The 18833-nt window shown below is 35.8% G+C and overlaps 1 protein-coding gene across 3 annotated transcripts in view; it reads right to left on the bottom strand.

The window, feature by feature from the left end:
* Window positions 1-18833, bottom strand: part of LOC134745140 (rab11 family-interacting protein 4) — a 112950-nt gene extending 94117 nt beyond the window's left edge. For 2 of the 3 annotated variants that reach the window (XM_063679110.1, XM_063679111.1), the window contains exon 1: window positions 18539-18831. The gene's annotated coding sequence lies outside the window, so the exon portion shown is untranslated. Of the gene's footprint in view, window positions 1-18538 lie in introns of all 3 variants that reach the window. The other variant, XM_063679112.1, reaches the window with a different exon arrangement.

Raw genomic sequence — 18833 nt, 5'->3', positions numbered from 1 at the left:
CACGGTACACGTATTTTTTTGTCGTTCAAAACCCTCGCGGATTCTTTGGTATATCGAAGGGCTGTCATGATTCCTCCTTAATGCATCAGCTTAACAGTCCCACGAACATCATCGGTACCATTCCACATTCCATTATAAATTTATTTTAGTTTTAATTTTATTTTTGTTTAGTTTTATTTCTAGATTTAGTATTGGCTTACTAAAAAAAAAACAACACTATGGATAATTTTATGACAGTTTTGGGCATGTGTCGTGTGTCATACACACATTAGTTCCAAGGATTTCAATTTGCAACACTACGACAAGGAAAATCTTTCCACTCGGAGCAGACATTTTGCGTGTGACTAAAAAATAATTGGTAATAACTGTTGCACATTACCATTGCAAAAGCAAACGTTTTAGCGGAGACGAAGGTCGACGGACACGGTGGAAATATTTGACGCAGTAGCATATTATTACCTTGTATATTTTTAGGGTTCGGTACTCAAAGGGTAAATACTAAGACTCCACTTTCCGTCTGTCTGTCTGTCACCAGTTCTACTAGAACAGTACTAGACAGTTGAAATTCACAGATGATGTATTTCTGTTGCCGCTATAACAAGAAATACTAAAAAGTTGGTAACCCTCGGTGGGCGATTCCGACTCGCACTTGTCCGGTTTATATACATAATATATACCTAGTAGTATATACAAATGTAAAACAGGACATCAGTACAAAACCGCCCAAAATAATAGGTATCACCTTTGTTTTTTTTTATAGATAGATCTTATTAGAGAAGCAGAACAAATCTTAAATGGTAGTTATATTTTAAGCGAATAAGTATTTATTGTAAATCGAAAATTAATTACTTGCCTAAAAAAAAAAAATTGATAGTACGGTAACGGTAAATCGTTTTTAATCAGTAGGTGGATCGACTTTTATCATGATACTGACTCTAACTTTTACCGTGCCTTTATGTTATCGTTTCCAGTCAGTTAGCGTGAATATACTAACAAGTTTATAAACAGTGGCAGGGCAGACGTATCCACTTGCGTAGGTAGTAGTACTAATAAACTACTAGAGTTAGACCGAGATAAGTCTGCAACGATTTTGATAGTACAAGTGTAAGTGTTATTTTTAACGTCAAACTTCTATGAAATTAGGACGTATGTATATGTATAAATAACACTCACTGCGTGTGCTATCAAAATTGTTACCTACACACTTTTCTTGGTCTAACTCTACACGGTTTATATTATACGTTCAAAAAAAAAACGAATTGGGAGCCATTTTAGTATTCTTAGTCAAATAAATATTGATACGTTTCTTGCCATTTGCCAGCTTTATCTTCTACGGCTCGTATTGTGTAAATACAATTAAGAACGTACCTATGTCTTTACGTAGGTATTTAACTTCATTACCACGCAAATGACATTGGTAACGAAGTAACAAGGCTTCTTATATCGACAACAGCACCTTGTAGCAGAATCTTTTGTACTTCTAAAAGTCAATAAGTTTATAAGTACATATGTTTGAATATTTGTAGCCTTAGATACAGCTACACTTAAGTTTAACCCTCAGTGTGATATATTAGACCATTCTACGAACAGAAGAGATGTATAGACGAGATAAATCACAAGATGTTTGGGATTCCACGCATCATTCAGCGTTTTTCGGCACCATTTACTTTGTGTTTCATTTATTTTGTTGCATTTTGAGAATGCGAGCAGCCTAGCTCTTATTACTATGAAGGTAAAGTAGAAACTTGGTAAATGCTTACTCTGAAAGATGAAAGATGTGTAAGTTAATTAATTGGACTAAAATAGCTGCGGCAATAGATATTAATGTTATAGGTTATAGGCTAAATGAATAACGAAGAAACTTAATCAAACTTGTTTGTTACTTACTACTTTTTGTCGTTAAAAAAGCCGAATGAGATTAGGTATTTTAGCTACAGATCTTTTTGTAGTAGTTTGTATTTACTAATCAGTATAAGTAGTTTAAAATTACACTCGATCAAGAACAATGATGTACAACGAGTCATTTTGCTACGTACAAAAAAGTCACATAAAAACTTGTTCACAAAGCAACTACATTTTAGCGACAACACCAATATTAACATGTATTTTTACAGAAAACGTATTTCACTGTTGCGTTCGTATGCTAAATGCAATAAAAAACTACTCGGCTTAATAGCGTGTAAATAAGTCAGTGCGTGAATCGTTATTCAAATGTGATTCGTACGTATCCGTTGCGATAGCTGCACACCAACATTACTGCTCTAGTTCCATTCCAACACATATCATAGATTTTTTAAGCAATATTTATGTATGCAAAATGCTAAATCACATATGCAAAATTCTAACTCCAATAGAATGTCTCATCTCAAGAAAAAAACTTTTTTTTTCTTTGCTGGCTGTGAAGATAAGTTGAATATTCATACAGGTTTATTACTTGAAGAAAGTATTTTTTTCTGTATAGCATGGCGATTTTTAATGAAATTTCACTCTGCGATTTATGTACAAATGATCACGATGGGGGAGGGAGGGTCAGAGAAGATATCACGTGTAATTTTTTTACAAAGCGGGAAAGTCAAAAACAACAATATTACTCAATAATTAGAGACACGAGACAACCCCGAAGTTCTCTGCATACTTAGAGAAATCGATGGTGCTGCGTTGCAGAACGAAGAAGATCTTGAAGATTGTGGTGAACGCAACAGATCTTCAAAAACGTCAGAAGTCTGTCCCATTATAACCATCGAAGAGGCTTTTAAAAACCGGTGGACCCAGAGGACAGTGGTTTCAAAGTGGTAAAATAGGCCGATCACATGATTTCTGGACGACCCCTAGCCTAAAACATTACCACCAAAAAATGACTCTCGGTCGCTATCGGTGCAAAGGTGCCCATAACGCTCGGAGATGGCTATGGAGAGCCTTTAAACAGCTTAGGTTACTACGCCAATAACTGTGAGTGTCTAACTTCACTACCGTCACTTTTGCCGCCACATTCAACAAAATAAATGTTGTTTGAAGCATGTCAATAAGCCACCTGTGAGAACAATGCATCGCCGTTGATTCAGGTGTTCATTCTTGTAATACCAAACGATATTCTGATATGAATACGCTTTGTAGTAGCCTTGAACAGTCAGAAATTGAATCAAATTTTAAATGTGAAAATGAAAAGCATAACATTAAAAAGCCCAACTTGACAGCTGAGAAAAATTCTAAAAAATTTTTTTTACTTAGAAAAAATTTGGAAAATTGTGATAAATGGAAAATAAATTTTAAGGAATTTCAAAGTTCTTTTACTTTATTAACAATTACAATTTTAGAATTAAATTAAAGTTAAATACAAACAAAAGGTACATTAAAATAAATACATTAAAATTAAGTTCTTTCACTATTTCTATATGGAAAGTTTCACATTTTGGTTTGGTTGTTGTCACAGGTTGGTTTGTGTGTTTCAAAAAACCGATAAATGTGTTGTGTCCAGTTTAAGTGTGTTACATACAAATTATTTTTTTATAAATAGTGTAAGATTTTAACACTATTTATAAAAAAAAAACAATCCTGTCGATGAATTACATCAGCTAAATAATTAAGTACGGTTTGAGTAAATACCTACATTACTGTCAGTGTAAAAAAATCTAGCTAATCAGAATCAGCAATTGTAACAGTTAATGAATTTCCTAGGTTGCTAAATCAAAATCACTTAACTATATAAATAAGGTAACTATTAGGCAATAGGTTAACGACCATTTCAATTCAACAAGCTTGCGTAAGGACGGCACCGTACCGTGATCTATCGTACAGTTAGCGACAAAGTAGCTAAGTGGGTGAGGTGTTCAAAAGGCCTGACGACCACACTGAACACTCTTATTCTTCAAAACTAGCCAGTTCATGTTCAGTTGTTCGTTTGGGATCTGGAGACCGAAATTAAAAGTTGATGTCAATTTGAACTCACTCTCTTATAATTCGCTATTAGGTACCTATCTACTTATAATTGGTACGGTACTGTGATCTACTGATCTACCATACGAAACGGAGTCCCTAGAGTTTGCGGATGTGGGCGGTTAGAGCGGCCCTGTGCTTAATCATCCGAAGAAGGCTTGTTGGAACTCACGGGGTTTTTCAATACTGGCTAGTTCATGCAGTTCTCCGTTGAGATCTGGTGGCTGATTCGAGCGTTAGTTGATGTCAACTTAATATTATTTTGCTGCGCCTGCAACTCCAGGGGTATGACGCAGGGACCGGCCCGCTATCCCTTATCGGGGTTTTATAAGGGTATTGCATAAGACTTAACTCACCATACCCTTTGCCAGACGAAACCCTTTGTTTTGGTTTTAAAAACCCTTATATAAAGCTACCACATTTGAGTAATCGGTAGCCCAAATCCCCTACAAAACCCTTATCATCCGCTCACCAACACCTTGCATATTGCTTATAAGGGTTAGCCTTATAAAGGGCTTCCCTTTTAGCATATAAGCGTGCTAATTTAAGTCGTCTACCTTGTTCATAAAGCACACATTACTTCGAATCCGAGCGATCATCAGCGGCGACGGCGGCGTTCTTTGACCAGGGACCGGACAACCCTTTCCGCGATAAAACCCTTTCAATGGGCGACACTTAAACACGGCTAACACATTGAAAGACTTTCCCTATTGAACTGCAAGCCCATTCATACCCTTACCTTTGACTAACCCTTACCGAAGAGCTAACCAAAAATAAGGCTAGCCCTTAATAAGGGTTACCCTTATCTTTAAGCGCTTTTTATAAAGGTTTCCCTTTGCGTGAAAGAGACAGAATTAGTATATATCTACGCTAGTGTATGAAAAGGAAAGAAAATACGTGCCTAGTCAAAGAACGCCGCCGTCGCCGCCGACGATCGCTCGGATTCGAAGTAATGTGTGCTTTATGAACGAGGTAGACGACTCAAATTAGCACGCTTATATGCTAAAAGGGAAGCCCTTTATAAGGCTAACCCTTATAAGCAATATGCAAGGTGTTGGTGAGCGGATGATAAGGGTTTTGTAAGGGTATTTGGGCTACCGATTACTCAAATATGGTAGCTTTATATAAGGGTTTTTAAAACCAAAACAAAGGGTTTCGTCTGGCAAAGGGTATGGTGAGTTAAGCCTTATGCAATACCCTTATAAAACCCCGATAAGGGATAGCGGGCCGGTCCCTGTCTTTGACTAGGCAAGTATTTTCTTTCCTTTTCATACACTACCGTAGATATATACTAATCCTGCCTCTTTCACGCAAAGGGAAACCTTTATAAAAAGCGCTTAAAGATAAGGGTAACCCTTATTAAGAGCTAGCCTTATTTTTGGTTAGCTTTTCGGTAAGGGTTAGTCAAAGTTAAGGGTATGAATGGGCTTGCAGCTCAAAAGGGAAAGTCTTTCAATGTGTTAGCCGTGTTTAAGTGTCGCCCATTGAAAGGGTTTTATCGCGGAAAGGGTTGTCCGGTCCCTGGTATGACGTGCGCGTTGCCGTTGCTTTAAAAATCTATACACCCCTTTTTTGAAGGACCCCATACTGTTATTCCTCGAGAAAACCTCACAAGAACATGAAAAGTATATTATGAGGTTGTAATAAGAGTACCTATTAGTCCGAGACGACTATCTCAGTTTACCTATTGTAGGTGCAACTAATGTGTTAGAAATCTGCGCAGAAATTTGTCTAGCTATTTAATAATTTAATATTCATCTTTAGATGTACAGTACTAAACAGTATATTTTCTTATGATGTTTTAAAACGTCATAAACATTGTAAATGTGGCTGTTTATACGTTCTAACCTAGTTAAAGTGTTAAAGTGTTAAAGTGTTATAATGGTTGCTAAAAAAGTACGCCCGATGTAATAACACTAGTTAAATAAAATTGTACCTGAATGCTGCTAATTTGGTTAGTCATAGATAATCATATTATCAATGAAACTCCATACCTATCCTCCATACGAAGACCAGACACGCTACGCCCCCCTTTTTACGATCATATTTCAGTCAACATGGTTATACAGACAAAAAATATGATAAAAATGCATTAAAATACGCTTTCACAAAGTTCTTTGATGTCTCTTATTCAGTCAGGATCCCTTTATTTATATACACGGCTGAGTTATATGTCAGTAAATAGGACCTATCTACATAACTTAACCGTCATAACAAATCTCTCGGCCAAAAAGAGATCTATTCCTGGCAAATAGAGACGGTTAAATACAAATACGAATAACTTTATTTTGCATGAAATATGGTACAAAAGGTGGTGGTATACAAAACACATATTTCACCAGCATCTGGCATGCAAAAAACTAAACTTACAACTAAAGCTAAGTTTGAACAATCATAGTCAAGGCCTATGACATATTAATCGCATGACTATATTAGGGGGCCTAGCCAAGATGATAATTGTTTTCAGAAAACGAAACGAAACGTTATCATTTCCATACATTATTTACGATAATCTTTGTAGCGTCCCCAGGGCTTCCTCTCCAACGTACCTTTTAGTTTTATTTAGGTTTTCTAGCTTGCTTTTTACACTGATTGATTAATAGTGTTTATCTGCATTCAGAGGCTGTATAAGGTACGTGCTAAATAGCCAACTTAGTGTTTAGGTACAAGGTGAACGATCCAGGTCAAGTTGAGCTGACTAGTTTTGTGAGCGGCTCGAAACAAACGTTCTCATGATTCAATGATTAATGCAGGCACCCACGTGCTGGGTATTGTATTTTTTGTGTGATAATTGCGTTTCTGTCAAACAAATTATACAAGTCTTTGTAAAATCTTTTCTGTCGAAATAGTTTTAATAGGCCCAAATAGTCTTCTTTATTATTAAATAAACATACCGAAACAATATTGTGTATTTTACAAGTTGATGTGCATCTTATGACATCAAATCTCCCATGACATATGCATTTTTAAAATCCATCAATCAGTTAAGGCTGCAGAATGTGATCCTGATAATAACAGGTAGAAATTACCGTATCCAAGTGCAGGCATACACTCGTCGCTGGGATAAATACGAGTAGAAAAATGTTTTCTACGAGGAAACTTGAAACTATAGGTACTTGCTATACAATACTTTATATCTGTTTTCCCACAATTTCAACAAGAAACTTTATTTAGTATTGCGGATTTCACGAAAAAGCACTGCTAATTAGTTTCGAACAATAAAATAAAATGCACTATTATAACCAGTTATCATATAACGAAGTAAATATAAGTAATAATTGTTCCTACAACTGTGAGATCAACTAACAGTAAAACAATAGGTGATATTTGATAAAGTCGTGAAAGCTGGTCGCGTCATGCCTCGTGCTTCACCATTGGAACAATTCTTTTGTCGCAAAGAAAGCCCCTATTGAAAGGCTTACATCCATACAAATGTCACTTCGGTCTCAAGTTCAAGTATCAGTCATAGAAAGCGTAGTATAATGTCTCACATCTCAATCGCGTATTAACTTATGCGTGCTGCAATGAATCGTGTGAAACGTTTTTATCATTTGCAATACTAAGAAAAATGTGACGTGTAATTAAAAGAGGATTAATTTAGAGATCAAACATTCTTTAAATACAAGATATCGCTTATTTTTGATACATTGTGTTGATGAAAACAACGATGAGTCAGCTATTGCTCAAATCAGTCACGAAATCGGTGGTTTTGAGATGCTAAAATTGACATTCGAATAAAGGTTCATGGCATGTGTCCCTAATTTTTTTTTGCTTGTTTTTACACTGCTGCATAATATTATAACAACAGTCCTTAAACAATTTGCCTTTATCTATCTATAAAAACCATTCTTAATTTTTTTAAACGTATTCCTAATTTGCATTGCATATTTAATCCGCGTGGTGCACACGGCAAAAAAGTGCGATTTACGGCAAATGATGATGATGGAATTCCCTTGGGGAGCCAAAATTCGATTGGCTCCAATCTGTGAGTCAAAAGGAGCAACTCTGCAAAAGGAAATTCCATCATCATCATTTGCCGTATTTGAGTGTACACCACGGACTAATTACCTGATTAGACATCGTGAACGCAGCATTAAAGGTTCGACTTTTTTTACAACAACAAATAAATTTAATATCTTAAACGTTTCTGTAAGCCGTGTATCGAATGGCCAGCATACTTAAATAGGAGAAAATGCAAGTTAATTGCATTTGTTTTCTTAAACGGCTTTCTCTTTAAAGAACTGACCGCTTTAATCTTATGTTAGTAACATAAATTCACATAATGAATCATTTTACAAAGCTCGAGAAAGTACTTTTGATAATGGCCGACAACGTACTAAATTTTCTATTTCAAAACAAACATAACTCGTTACGTTATGTTTTAAAGAGAAACAAAAGTACGCAGTTATGTGCATTATTCTACATTACGCAATTCTGTTTGTATGTTATCTCCCATCACATCTTTATATTTTGTCGGGTTTAAATACATAACAATGTGAAGAAAAAGCTTTCCACCTCTCTATTCTCTTTAGTTATTATGCTTAGAGCCATAATAATATTAATGCGAAAGTATCTGTCTGTTGCCTCTTCACGCTTAAACCACTGAACCGATTTACTTGAAATTTAGTATAGAGATAGTTTGAGTCCCGGAGAAGGACATAGGGTAGCTTTTATCCCAGAATTCACCCTTTAAGGGGGTGAAAAGGGGGGTGCAAGTTTGTATGGGGAATCGAAAAAAGAAGATTTGATGAAAAAAAACGGACAAGTGCAAGTCGGACTCGCCCACCAAGGGTTCCGTACTTTTTAATATTTGTTGTTATAGCGGCAACAGAAACACATCATCTGTGAAAATTTCAACTGTCTAGCTATCACGGTTGATGAGATACAGCCTGGTGACAGACAGACGGACAGAGGAGTCTTAGTAATAGGGTCCCGTTTTTACCCTTTGTTTTGGGTACGGAACCCTAATAAGCTACCCAAATTACTATCTCCACGCCGATGAGTTCGCGGGCAAAAGCTAGCATATCATATTGTAAGAATGCAGCCATTATAATTTTTTAATATATTATTCCTAGGGCTTACTTTGCCCATGCGAAATTAAGTTGCACTTCTTCGTCACTTACTTATCACGCATACATCATACATATTTGAGTATGCGAGCGAGACAGCGAGGCGGAGTGTCATTATAGCCATCCATTCATACTAAATTTCAACGGTCGGGCTAGGTACATCTTTAATGGTGCATAACTCAACTCCTAAACATATAAAGCCACGAATTATAAAGCAAATAAGATGAGGAACCAAACTAATAAGTATGTTCTCAATTATATGACAAAAACTTCATGCGTTAACACAAACATTTTAGATCACAATATAGGTGAAACACGCGAAAACACTACAATTCCGTTAAATTAGCATTTCAATGTCATTTGATTGATGCACCCTCCCCACGGTGAGCATCGACGCGCGACGTCCGGTGTGAACGGGTAGAAAGGAACTCCAGTTTTTGTTCTGAGACTTCCAACTTCTAGGCGTGGGAATAAAGAGGGGACTGGAGGGCTTCCCGAGGGAAACTATTTAAATTAGGTGTATTAAGTTAATGATGTTAACATTTTGAAGAAGTTGTTTGTTTTTGCCAAAGTTGGTGTAAAGAGCTCACCCAAGGCACCACTTTGACGTGACGAAGTGTCTAGGTGACATTATATTATATATTAGGTAAATAAATACCTATTTTGATAGTCAAATTTTTTCATCCTTGATGTACATTTAAAAATGATTTGTAATTTACAAGTATCAAGTACCTCCAAATATGGTTCGGATGCAATATTGGTTGAAATTACTAATATTTAGAGGCTTCTTTGCGTTCTAGAATTGTTATGTTAACAACAATAATTACCAGCACTAGGTATTAAAATAAACTACAAGCTATTCATAGGCTTAACAGGTTCATTTGTTTTTATTTACCAAAAAAACCTACGTGTGTAGTTCGCAAGCCGAGGCCAACCACCTCCCACCTGGGTTTTATCGCTGGTCACGGCAAACCTCACTAACTGACTTTACGATGGGTTTGTTGATGGGTAGGTTGTGATGAATAGGATCTTATGAATGATATTGTCGCAACGTAATTTTGGCGTTTTTGTTTTAAAGTTGGCATGATGCCTTTATTTTTTGTAGTGAACATAACTGGACAATGCATGTTAACAGGTCGATGCAGATATTCTTTTAATAGTTGTTAATTTATTCATATATAAAAATGCACTTTGATTATATATTATCTACCTATCTACCACTATAATCACCTTTTATACATAATATTCGGAATTTAAGCAAAATAACACAAGAGGTAAGGTTGTATACTATCTTACCTCCGAAGTAAATCTTATATGTAGTTGACCTTGGTTTTTATTAGATTGTTATTTAAGTAAGTAAGTTATATTTATGTCGCGACTACATAAATATAACTTACTTACTTAAATAAAAATCCAAGCTACATTGTAGCCCCTATATACCTTTGCTCGATTTTTTTTTCCATTAGAACGTTCGCTCATTAGAGCTCTCTCAACTAGATACTGTATTTATTTTGTAAGAACATACTTAATATGTAAATGTAATCTCAAGAGTAAACGGTTTACAGGCATCTAACACTTTTTCTCCTCGAAACTTGTATTGTCTCGTATCCCGGATGCTTTATAACCAATCAATTTACTCACAATGTCACATTGTATACCCCTCTTTTCTATGGGAATCCCGCGCAAGAAATAACCTTCTCATGTTAGAACATAGGTCTATTAAGAGTTCGGAACGGTTGGGTGTGAATGAATGGAAGATGGGATTTAAGTAGCTAATTGATAAAGAAGATAGATATCTCAAGAGTAGTAATTGATATCTGAATATGTTGCATTCCTCAGACAATAGGTAAATCTGCAAAACGATCTAATAGAAGGTACACCGACGTCTAATGGGTTGATATTGGGAATCTGCATTCAATGGTACCTAGTGGAGGGTTCGGAAACGTAATTTAAAAGTAGGTAGCTAAAATGAAATCTCGTTGGTAACAAACTACGTAGTAATTTTATAACAAGAAAATCGTTTACGAAACTTTGTTTTAGTAGGTAAAATATGGTACGAATACTTTCGTACACATTAAACAATGCCAATGTAATAATAAACGAAACTATGCATGGCAGCATTTTGATGGCATAAGCCATGAAGAATAAGAAGCCTTAGAAGGACCACCTAAGCGCACAGTCTACAAATTTACAACGTTAGTACACCACGTGCCGAAATGGGATTATAGGATAAGGATTACTGCAGTTTCGCATAACTCTTTGTTTCCTTTAATTAACTTAAATGTGACGTTTTCCGGTATTCCACTGACGGACTGTCTTATGGTCAACACAGTGGTACATTTTACCCTGGGGAATGACAAAATTAAAAAATATTTTTAACGGAATGAACTCACGAAAGTAGTAAAAAGGAAAACTAACTTAGGTACTAAATCGATATTTTTTAAATTTATGGTGTAAGCTGTAAATACGTTCCTTTAGAACGCGAAAAATAAATTGTTATTATGAAGAAAAATGATTATTAGTATGTTCGGTTTGGATTGGAGGAATGTCTATTGTTTGTTCCATTGTCTTGAATAATTTACTGTACACAAGGTATTTATTATTCATGGTACGGGCTGAGCTCTGTGATGTGCATCTAGGGCCGCAAACTGCAGGTGTCAATGGCTCTGGAGAAATCGTATTCATAGATAGCTACATAGATTTGATAGCTATATTCCTCCATATTAGGATAGATTTTTATAGAAAAACTAAATTGTTTAACAGCAGTCATTAAATCAAATGTCGCATACATTTGATAAAACTGAAAAACATGGCCAAACATGCTTTAGCGGTTATGATTTTAAAATCCGTAAAAGTTATTTGTAGGAAGTGAATTGATTTTGACCCCATAGGTTGGGTTTAATAAAAATAAATAGTTTTGACGTTTCGTAAAGAATACTTAGCTGATTTGACTACTTATTAAGACTTAAGAGGTCTTAGCAAAATTTGTAACTCCTACATTTAATTTAGAAAGCTACATTTTATTGGTATATGTTATCTAGTAAAGTACTATTCCACCTTCTACTACTTAGTTAGACCGACGAAGAGAGTAACAATTTGCTCGGTATTTTATTACATTTCCATTTGCGACGTTAGCTTTCGTTTTCCTTATCAGTATCCTAATCAACTGTTCGCGAGTATACTGAAAACAAACCGCTTTGACCTAAAAATACAAGTACTAGATACATTGTGGGAAAGAAGAGGTATTTAGGTTTCCATCGTTATCGGTGTTGGCACGCACTTTTTGGGATCTTATGTTAGCTTTGATGATAACAATTCACATGATTGTCATTTATTTGCATTTGTTTTGTTTTTGCAAATTTAAGTGTATGTATTTACTCATAATATTTTTACACTACCCTGTGTCACAAATAAATTTGTGTGGTATTAAAGTACTTATACTGTCCAGTGTTTCGATTTCTAATCTTAGCTTTATTTAATTCTATGTTGAAATCTCTACTATACATACTACTTAGATGTTTTCCACTTGGTTTGACAGTGGCAAAGCCGTACGTAAAAGTAAAAACTATCATCACATAACAATGCCTACGCGTCAATTCTTCGGATGAATTTTCGTCAACATCGTGAAAATATTAAAATACCACGGACCGACTACTCTTCAAAAAACTTGACAGTTCAATTAACAAAAATAGTTTACTGGCAGTTCGATTAGACGGTCTTCATCAGGTACAGTCGCCATCAGATATATCGGAGCGACCGAGGTGCTCACAAATATCTGGACACGCCTCCATTGTCCAGGCGTTAGAGTGCGCGTTCAGATATTTTTGAGCACATCGGCTGCTCCAATATAGGGAACGTGCGCGTTGGAGGGTCTGACATCTTGCGGTAATAATGCATAAACTGTACACATTAGTGTAAATTGACACTTCACGTGCTCTCTACAATTCACGTACACTTTCTTATGTATTGTAGGTTCTGCCATCTTGTGGGCTACATTGGAAGCTTAAACTTGATATTTACACTTCGCTCCAATAAACAGGGAGCTCCACATGGAGCTCCTACAGTTTATGCACGTTACCTATATCTGATGGCGACTGTACAGTCAGCTGCAGAGGTATTCCACGTCCATACAAATTTACAGAAATTTGTATGCAGGTGCATTTTCTCTGCAGCTGACTGTACATAGCGCTGTCTCGCTCACACGCCGGAGCGGCATGCGGAGTACGACATCCGCACCCGCAGTATGATAATCACGAGATTCCACTGAACACGCATCCTCAACTATAGTTGAATGGATGTTGAAAAACACGGGCCCATCTCGGGCCAGAATAGCTGTGTGTTTACAAACTTGGTGGCTGGTTTATAAACCGCCGGCTGAGCGACACAGATCACTTCCCTAATAGATATACATATACTATAGTATATAAGAAGACCTAGACCCATCAGTCCCACCACACATTGGTTCTTTTTGGGGGTGTCACCAAGGTGATAATTGTTGATCGTAAACAACTCAACTCATCAACGTAAACATAACGAGTGGGTATCTAAATGAAAGATGCAAACAATATGTCACATAGTCATTTCCAAGTATGTACTTATTCTTTAGCACCGGCGCTGAAGATAACGATTGTTACTGTGGTTACGTCTCCTATACCCATACCATGTGTCACTGACAGTGTCAAAACTGACATATACTCTAAAGTCTACGTAATTTACTTTCTATACATCTCGCTCGCACTAATATGTCAGTACGAGCGAGATGCATAGAAAGTAAGTTACGTCTACGCCAGCGTTTATGTCAGTGCCAAACTGATGGTAGCCAAACTGTTCCATCCACGTTAATCCACTTTAACGACATATCTTCTGATTATAAATTACAAATAGGATTATAGGAAAATTAAGTGCAAGAAATAAACATGGATTGGTGTAAAATGCAGTTAGAAAATAATGCTTAGATATTATTTATTATATGTATGTGCGTGACCTCAATTCTTGTAAACGCTTCATAGTTCGCTGTCTATGGGAGGTTAATCTGTGACGAGCGCACACACCGCTTGCTTCGTGATGTGGATTAAGAAAGTGATTTAGGAATGTTTGAGGACAGCGAATGACATTTACAATTTATATAAATCTATATTTACCCGACTACTTAAAGAAAAGGTTATGGGCTTACTTTTTAGCAGTCTGTCTATGAAATGTATGTGTATGCGTTCCAGCAATATTAGCCTCGACACTACAGAGGCAATGAGTTTTTTTTTTTGTTTTTTTTTTTTGTGTTTTTCTATAAATTTGCCAGTTATAATATTTCGGAACGCGAATTCCTACCAAAGCCACAGTTGATAATCCAAATGAGTACTTCTGGAAATCAAAGGGGCAATGAGGTTTAAAAACCCCACAGATATTAAAATGGTTCCAACTGGAACCAAAAGTCTATAGTCTATGGTTTGTTTCTTTGTATTTGTTTGAAGGGGCCCACTGATTATCAGTCCGCCGGACGATATCAGCCTGTCAGTGAGAACAAAAAGTTGACAGTTACGAACAACTGACAGGCTGATATCATCCGGCGGACTGATAATCAGTGGGCCCCTTTAAATGAAGGCAGCGCCATGTGCGTTAAGCTTTACACGTTTATTCTCATTTTGAAATGATGTGCCAATAGATTTGATTTTGGAGCCCGAGTGTTATGACCGACTTCTATAAAGAAGGAGGTTATATTTCAGCAGTGATGCAGTGAACTATAGTCTGTCAAGCCATTACCGTCAGTAGAAAAAAGCGGCAAAAAAATGTAGGCGCGAAGGGTTATAGTCCCATAGAAAATTATAATTTTGCGCCTTTTTCTACTGACAAAGTTGTTAGACAGACTATATAAAAAAATTATACTTACTGATAAATTGATAAGTATGATTAAGAAAAACAATGCTGACAGACGCAACCCATTGTAATTTCTATTACAATCTTATTGAACCAGAAACTTAACATCTCCGTTTTTTGCGTATTTCACAGAATGAAACATCGAGTTAGCACAATAAAATTGTACGTGCAGTTTTTTCTGGCGAAAAAATCGTCATTCTTTACGTAATCGTAACTAACAATTGGTTCGTTTAGCAACAAAAACAAAACGAACGGCCGGTTACGAACGATCTTGCTCGTATAACCTGCAAATTGGAATTCTTTTGTCGTTATAACTGAAAACAATGCATAGGTACATTTAGCGTCAAATACTTTTTAGCAAGCAAATATTTAGTACTAGCTGTGCCCGCGGCTTCGCCTGCGTGGAATTAGGTCTGTGTCAGTAAGCGGCTAGAGTATTTGAAGCTGATGTACCTATTTACAATCATGTTATATCAGTTCAGAGACGTTTCCCTTTAGTTATTTCAGGTAACCTAATATGTTTTATAAATTTTAAACCAACAAATGTTAGAATCATTAAACTAAGTTTGAATACTATAATTATTTCATAAAAAATATATAATAACTTTATTTTTTTTTCTATTGTGATACAATTGTCTAACCTGTTTGTTAAATTGAGAATCTAATTGAACAAATTTATCTCAGTAAAAAAAAAGTTGTACGTAGATAAAAAATACTTGACAAAAATACAGTTTAAAATTACATAAAATTTACTGATTGTTGATGTTTACAGTACCAATCATTAAGTAGGTACTTTTATACTGTAGGTATCACCAGGTGAGTCACATATCTGTTTTACCGCACAGAGATATAGGAAATGGCCGGTCATTTGTACGTGAGGTCACGCTACAGGTAACACAGGATTATTAAAATCAAAGCTATAGTAGAGTAGAGATACATTCTGGTACAGTCGCCATCAGATACATCGGAGCGCCCGAGGTGCTCACAAATATCTGAACACGCCTCTATTGTCAAGGCGTTAGAGTGCGTGTTCAGATATTTTGAGCACCACGGGCGCTCTGATATATGATAGCGATTGTACCTCGTATCTTAATCTTTTGAAAAATGCCATGGTTAAGCGTGCTACGCGCACTTAATGAAAGGAAACAAAGCCCGAGAGTTGCCTGTAAATAAAACCCGTTAAATGGCGACTCTAATCTCTATGGGTTAGAATTAAAATCGAATGAAAGGAAACAAAGCCCGAGAGTTGCCTGTAAATAAAACCCGTTAAATGGCGACTCTAATCTCTATGGGTTAGAATTAAAATCGTCAAACTTATAATAGCTATTTCGGAGGAAATACCTACTCTTAAGTAGTGTAGTATACTAGTGAAGATTTTGCAGGTTATCTCCGAATGGGTAGTATATCCACATAATAATATTAAAAACCTGCATATTGGAATTTTGTTTTTTTTTCTGAATGCCATTTACTTTAGGCTGATTTTAGCATTTTTAGCAAGGTGGATACCTGATCAGTCACTAGAACGTAGTGATTATATGCTCTTTGTCAGTCACGACAATCTTTTCAACAATGAAACGTGATACCTACGCAGTTTGGTTTCGTAAATTAGTTTTAATTTCCAGCTGTTTATTTGTAATACAGTGGAAAATGTTCGCCTTTCAGAAACTCAGTGAAAAAAGAAAATCAACTTTAAGTCTAGACATGTACTTTAAAGTGAATTTATTTTTTCATGCTACAATTCTGCTTGTAACAGTCACGATGACTTACAAAAGCAGCGACTGACTTTTCGGGTGGACATGCACTAAATGTCAGAGAACCATACTTTCAAATTTTAATTAAAACGGATACTAAAAGGAAATAACATAACCAGCATTTACATACGTGGTGTACACATAACATAGGCTTTTATATTATTTAAAGAATGGCAGAAAAAGAACCGTTATATCACATGGCTTCTACAAAAGGTAAACATGGGTTGGTGACGCCGGTAATATACCGTACGTTTTTTACCAACAGTGCCAAATGAAGAATATTTTTATTTTAGAATATTAGATGGTTTTTAAAACTTGTTATAAGTAATGGTATTCATATCAATTAAGTAAAGAAATTATACCTACATCAAATCTACCATTATGTTGCAATAAAAACCGGCCAAGTGCGAGTCGGACTCGTGCACGAAGGGTTCCGTACCATTACGCAAAACACGACAAAAAAGTCACGTTTGTTGTGTGGGAGCCCCACTTAAATATTTATTTTATTCTGTTTTTAGTATTTGTTGTTATAGCGGCAACAGAAATACATCATCTGTGAAAATTTGAACAGTCTAGCCTAGCTATCACGGTTCATGAGATACAGCCTGGTGACAGAAGGACAGACAGATAGCGGAGTCTTAGTAATAGGGTCCTGTTTTTACCCTTTGGGTACGGAACCCTAAAAATGAACATTTTTCAAATGATATGTTTATTTTTGCACTAGTATTAACACTTTTTCCAGGCCGCACATATCTACAAGGTTTTCCCAAACACATAATTCTAATTAATCCAACTTTGATGATTCATTAGAAGAAGTCACATTTCCCGAAAGTGCAATTTAATTTGAACTTCAAATCGGCAAGCTAAAGTTGAAATTATATTGGCGCGTATGTGGTCGATAAATCCCACTAAGCCTAGAAAAGGGTTAATTTAACCATTGACAGCTAATCATGTCGCTGACAATTTAATTAGCAATGGTCCGACTTATATATTTATGTTACGTTTTATATACCTATTATATAAGTAAAATAGACGAACATGGATAAAACGCCTGTACATAGAAATTAACATTCAAATTGTAGACATGTTTTCCTATACCGGTGAGGCGGTTAGATTCCGAAATAGACATTTATTGTAAATAAGAAATAACATATGGTGCGTACATAATACTACAAAAAAAAAAGCCGTCGTATCGTAGAAAAGAGTATAGTAAAACAGGTAGAGTCAATATTTGCAGATATTAAAAAAGTCATCAAATCTAATTATACAACGATCTAATATCAGCTTTAATAGCGTTGAATTATGACGGAATTTAAAATGTACCAAAACTTGTACTTAATTCCATTTGGTTAAAAAAACGATGCACCCTATTTTAGGCAGGCATTCCCGTTGCACTTGACTGCGTTTCCACAATTGACGCACCTGATAGTTTTTTTTTACAGTTTTTACAAAATTGAATCTTATTTCAAACAAGCTACGGTTGAAATGATAATTTAGGGCCTGTAGTTTGGCAATGTTTTGGTTGCTCAATACATTTTGTATAACCTTTATAGCTTTATCGACTATGAATTAAAGATGAAAATAAGATTTTACGTGCACGAATAAATTGCCTATAGCCGTTATTAAAGTTGGCATTTGATTAAATAAGCAGTTATTTTACATTTTCAAAGAAAAACAAGCCTTTTGAATAATATCACTATAATAAACAACATCAAATTAGATGTGTTCTATTTTGGTCACCAATTGGTTAATATCCGGTTCGAAGGACCATTTTAATGCGTTTGTATTTATTGATGTTACTTCCATTTAGTAACTTTATGGGTCATAATAATAAAAGAAATATTTAAGTGCCTAATCCGTGGGCACTCTATGGGTATTTAAGAGAAAGAGCATAAAAAAAGACAAAGCGCATACCTTCGGCACTAATCGTCTCCAAAACGAAAAAGAAACGGAACCGACGAAGCCTCCGATTCAAGGACCGTACACACAACACAAGAAAACTTGTTGTCACTGTTTCGAAACACCACTTAAAACACTCGCATCAACAAACCCAGGAACCACTGTTACAAATCACAATTCTTCCTTGCAGTTATCAAATAAGTTTCAGTTAAACTTGCTGAAAAAACCGGTTTTCATTTACGTGAATATTTATCATATCGCGGAGCGGTACACCTGTATATCGCTAGCGCTCCGCGGTGACTGACTGCTG

This window comes from Cydia strobilella, chromosome 11, assembly GCF_947568885.1.
Source record: "Cydia strobilella chromosome 11, ilCydStro3.1, whole genome shotgun sequence".
In the NCBI taxonomy this organism is placed as follows: Eukaryota; Metazoa; Arthropoda; class Insecta; order Lepidoptera; family Tortricidae; genus Cydia; species Cydia strobilella.
Note: the sequence above shows the minus strand (reverse complement) of the source record. Positions and strands in the feature narration are given on the sequence as shown.